General features: G+C 32.4%; 1 protein-coding gene across 2 annotated transcripts in view; it reads right to left on the bottom strand.

Moving 5' to 3' along the window:
- LOC115209141 (protein TANC2) overlaps window positions 1–6000 on the bottom strand; it is a 1073170-nt gene that overhangs the window by 926763 nt on the left and 140407 nt on the right. The window lies entirely within an intron of this gene.

Below are 6000 nucleotides of genomic sequence, written 5' to 3'. Positions count from 1 at the left end.
ATATATATATTATATATATATATATATATATTATATATATATGTGTATATATATATGTATATATATATATGTGTATATATAGATGTATATATAATATATATATATATAATATATATATATATATATATGTGCGTATATATATATGTATAATATATGTGTATATAATAATATATATGTATGTATATTGCTGTGTAAGCAAAAGTATATATTGTTGTATTACAATATATGTAATTACTGCGTATATATCTATACATAAATACATAGTTACATGTGTGTGTGCATGCGTGTGTGTTTGTGTGCAAATTATAAAAACACACGCAGATGTGTATGTGTAAGCAGACTGACAACTAGTCAGTTGCTTCACCATTAAACATAAATATTAATATCAAACAGCAGATCACAGAAATGGCTTCTAATGTTGTTTCTTGCACTTTTACAATAAAAATTACATATAATTTTGTATAACAGGTTTGATATTTTATCATATTGTATCTTCAGTGGCTAATTAAATTTAGTCGGGTAAATTTACAGTTAAGAGAAAATATTTCATTATACCTGACCTTCGCAACTTCCGAACTAAATCTATGATATGGTTGAATAGCGTTTTCCAAATAGTTTGCAAATCTACTGAACCAAACATTTGAATAGATCATTGAAAATAATTAAATCTATATTCCTAATAATGAAGTAACTATAGAACCTACAGTCTTGCAAATCTGTTTATTATCAAATATAACTATATTATCACTATACAAACATGTAGAACATACATGTACATTAAAAACACAAATACAGCTTCGAAGATAGAAAGACTGAATCAAGCAGTGTTTCACCTCCAGCAAAGTCAATAAATACAGAAGTACAGTCAGTCATCACACATAACATGTACCAAATATTTTCTAGTTGCAAGGCAGCAAGCTGGCAGAAACGTTAACGCACCAGGCGAAATGCTGAGCAGTATTTCGTCTGTCGTTACGTTCTGAGTTCAAATTCCACTGAGGTCAACTTTGCCTTTCATCCCTTCGGGGTCAATAAATAAAGTACAAATTTCGCACTGGGGTTGATGTAATTGACTTAATCCGTTTGTCTGTCTTTGTTTGTCCCCTCTATGTTTAACCCCTTGTGGGCAGTAAAGAAATATATATTTTCTAGTTGTTTTACTTTAGGTGCCCATGTAGCCATGAGCAGTCACAATCACCCTCTCAGTATCCTCACCCTTGACCTCGTGGACTCCCCAGGATGTGGCTGCTGGATAGAAAAAGAACTGCACCAGCACTCTTGGGTGGTACTCAATATAGCTGAGTAAACTGGAGTAATGTGAAATGAAATGATTTGTTTAACCCATTTATTACCATATTTCTATTGAGATACTCTGTGTGTCAATTAATTTTAAATATAACAAAGTAGTAAAATAACTTACTCTTTACTTGTTTCAGTCATTTGACTGTGGCCATGCTGGAGCACTGCCTTTAGTCGAGCAAATTGACCCCAGTACTTATTCTTTGTAAGCCTAGTACTTATTCTATCAGTCTCTTTTGCCGAACCGCTAAGTTACGGGGATGAAAACATACCAGCATCAGTTGTCAAGTGATGTTGGGGGGACAAACACAGACACACCAACATATACACACACATGCATATATATATATATATATATATATATATATATATATAATTTATATACAACAGGCTTCTTTCAGTTTCTGTCTACCAAATCCACTCATAAGGCTTTGGTCGGCCTGAGGCTATAGTAAAAGACACTTGCCCAAGGTGCCATGCAGTGGGACTGAACCCGGAACCATGTGGTTGGTAAGCAAACTACTTACCACACAGCCACTCCTGTGCCTATAATTTAGTTATGATTAAGCTACTGTTAGGAACATAGACTACAACTAAGGTCTGGTGGAAGATTTTAATTCAGAATTTTTGAAAACAAAACATTTGTACTACAGGGCCAGAGGTAGTTTCAGGTGGGTTGGTATTAAAAAGGTTAAGGATACAACAAGCTGCCCAATCCAAGAACTCTTTGTCTGATATATTTCTTAATTTAGCATGGTCCACAAAAAACTAGAGGGAGCATATGTTGTCTTTGCTGTAGTTGTTTATTCTCGATCCATCCTTAATGAAGCAGTTTTACGACATCACAATCATTGGGTTTGTCTTGGATACATAATACATAGGTACAGGCATAGTTGTATGGTTAAGCTTCTTGTCCAACCTTGGGGTCTTGGGTTTAGTCTCACTGTATGGAACCTTGGCAAGTGCTTTTTACTGGACAGATTATTAACAGGATCTGATGAGCCAGATCTGTGCTCCATGTCAGCTTTGGCATAGTTTCTATGGCTAGATGCCCTTCCTAATGTGTACTAGTTCCTTTTATAATGCTACCAGCACTAGTAGAGTTGCCAAGTTAATTTCCAAGACAGGAAAGGACAAGAAAGGGGGAAGGGTGGTGGAAGATACAGGCAAATGCTCTCTTGACTAAGTGGTAATATGTCTGTATACACCCTTGTCTATAAATCACATAATGGCTGTCATAAAAGCAATTTTGTTTGTTTTTAGTCTTCCATGGAAAACATGTCTGGCTATGGGAATTTATTACCTTGCTTGGAAATATATGAGGGTTGGCAACAGGAAAGGCATCAAGCTGTACAAAAAACTACCTAAACAAAATTCTTTATGACCCATGAATGCATGGAAAAGTGGACATATTCTTTTATTATTTTATTTGTTTCAGTCATTTCGCCATGGCCATGATGGAGCACTGCCTTTTACTCAAAGAAATTGACCCCAGGACTTATTCTTTGTAAGCCTGGCACTTAGTCTATCAGTCTCTTTTGCCAAGCTGTTGAGGGGATGGTTGTAAACACACCAACACTGGTAGTCAAGCAATAGGGGTAGGGACAAACACAGACATATATATATATATAAAGGGGTTTGTATGATTGTGTATATATATATATATACTCATCAGACTATCCACAAGGCTTTTGTGGATGTACCTAAAGTTTAACTTTTTGTTTTAATACTGCTCTCTTCTTTAAAGTGTTATTCTTTTTCTGATATGTGTTATATTGACTATATATATATATATATATCCATACAACAAGTGTCTTTCAGTTTCTGTCTATCAAGTCCGCTGACAAGGTTTTGGTTGGCCTGAGGCTATAGTAGAATGCACTTGCCAAGGTGCCACACAGTGAGACTGGACCTGGATCCATGTGGTTGGGAAGCAAGCTTCTTACCATGCAACCATGCCTGCATCTGAACAATGTTGAACATCAATATTTTGAATAAACTAGAATACATTATTTAGTGTGTGATTTGGTTCCTGCTTTTAGCAGGCAGGGCACTGTCATCCAATTCCTTCTCTATGGCTGTGAAAGTTGAGCTGTATGCTGTAAAATACTTCAAACTAGAACGACTGCTTGTTTTTCAGTACATATTCAAGTTTGCACAAACAAATGCTTGCAAACACAAAAATTATCAAAACAGAACATCTTTAGGATAAATATCAACCCTTCATTAAAGATATCTTAGTAAATAATGGTTTCTATACATTAATTTGCAAATGATTTTGTGAGATATATATATATATGAGAGAGAGTCAGACAGACAGAAATATGGTGGCATATATGTACATATTATATTATAACTAGATCTCAAAAAGTATTAAATGAATGATAAATATATAAGTTTAAAACAAAAATATATATATATATATATATATATATTATTTGTTATTTATGTATTGGTTTGTGTCTATCACTGTTTCAGTTGCATAATAGTAGTTTTATCGCTAATTCATATATATATATATATATGTACATACATACACACACATATGTGTATAAAACATATACACAAAGCTTATTTTCATAAGCAGAAGAGTTCTATCTGTCTGCATCAAGTTCAACAACTCACTTGTTCTAATTTAATCAACTTTGAAAGAATGATAGACAAAATCAACAAACAGGTATGTTTAAGTCAGAAATATGATCATTTAATAGAAATACCTGAATGAATCACATCTGGCTCTCTTTCAACTCACTGTGTCAGTTTTGCCTTTCATTTATATTATTCTAATATCTTCTTGAAAGAGGAACTCCAAAGATAATGAGGAAACATATATCCTTTCAGAGTTCTCAAAATCAGAAATGAAATTCTGAAGATAAAGGTCAATAATCTTAGTCAGTTCCACTTCTATCTAACTGAATCATATCAATTCCAAGCTACATTTTCTTTTTTTTACAGGTTGTCAGTATAAAATAGCTGATTTCTTCAGAAATAAAAAAACCAAAACAAAACGAAAAAAACCCATCCCATATATCATTTATTGATAAGACTGAAATACAAATGATTGGGTTTTTTTTTTTTTTTTTCACAAAGATACATTTTTGACTCCAATACTAGACGCATTTAGAAATAACCAAAAGATAGTCTTTTTTTTTTTTTTCGTTATCCTTACCACCCAACTTCATCAAATGCATTGCTTCCACTTGGGTAAGCATATTTTTCAAAACTTAACACCTCAGTAAAAAGCCTTGAAATCTTGCTAATCTGTCTGTTTCTCTTTTTTTTTCTTATTTTCTATATACATATTATATAGAAAAAGAGAGAGAGAAAGAAATTCTCGGTGCAGTTTTGTATTTTGAAACGTCAAAAACGTTTTAACATCATTTGATAAATAAGTCCTACTTTGATGAATTAAAGGGAAAAAAGTATCCTACATGATTTTTCTTTAAGATATTTGGGTAATAAATTCTTTATCGAAAAGATAAACTTTGAAAAGTTTGAAACCATACCTTCTGTAACTGAACACTATATTCCTTCTGTGTGTGTGCATGCACATACACACACCTGTATATATATATTATATATATATATACACGCACACACACACAAACATATATACACACACACACACGCATATACGGACAGACAGACAGACTGATATATATATGTGCGTGTGTATGTATGTATTTTATATATATATACAGAATTTAATATATAGAAATTAATAAATATATTTAGGAGGATAAGTCTGTTGAAACTATATTTATGACATCAAAACTAAATTCCTCTTCAATCTAATATATTTAGCACTGGAAAGTTGGGTTATTGATAGTGTGATTATGAAACCATTGCAAAAAGTATTTACTAAATTCACAATATACAAAAAAAAAAGTTCAAGATAACTTTTGAATAACAAACTATTTTTAATCTAATTACTTAACACTCAAAATTCAAAGAGTTATTTATAAAAAAAAAAGGAAACAATTTGTTTGTAGTGTTGAATATTGATAAATTTGTAGAGCCACAAAAAGTATTTTTATCAATGATAAATAAGATGGCCAAGATAAAATATAAACTTATTGTGTACCATAGCAATAATTCTTACGTCCAAAGAAGCAGGAGCAAATGAGCTCTCCATATTTATTCTACAAACTAAAAATAGCAGCCAAATCACATTCAATTTCTTTCTTTTTTTTTCATTTAAAAACATATTGATAAGTGTTTCAAAGTGTAATAAATGATTCTGATGCAATGACAAGCCAGAAAAACAAGAAAATAACAGTTACAATGCATCTGCTCACAGTCAGCTCAATCAGATCAATAACAATCCAACATATACACTTAAAAGAAACTTTCAGCCTTTATCTTTACTTTTGTGCAGCACTATGTTCAAACCCAACATTCTTAAACTTTGGTTACCAAAATGGGCCCTGATAATATTTATTTATAGACCACTTTGAGACAAATTTTCACCTAGTTCACTAGGCTGACCTCTGAGTTATACACCCATTAAATTGACAATTGATCTGGTGTCACCATTAATCACCAGAAAGAAATTCAAGTTCATCATCCTTTATGTTAACTTCCTATGTTATAATTCACTGTAGCAGGGTGCTATTTGGCTTCCCAGTTTCATAAATGGTTCCACAATGTCTATAACAACACACAGGGATCCCTTACTCATAATGCAACTTGCTTCTGCAA

Source organism: Octopus sinensis, linkage group LG3 (genome assembly GCF_006345805.1).
Source record: "Octopus sinensis linkage group LG3, ASM634580v1, whole genome shotgun sequence".
Taxonomy (NCBI): Eukaryota; Metazoa; Mollusca; class Cephalopoda; order Octopoda; family Octopodidae; genus Octopus; species Octopus sinensis.
This window is presented reverse-complemented; position numbering and strand designations above follow the sequence as displayed.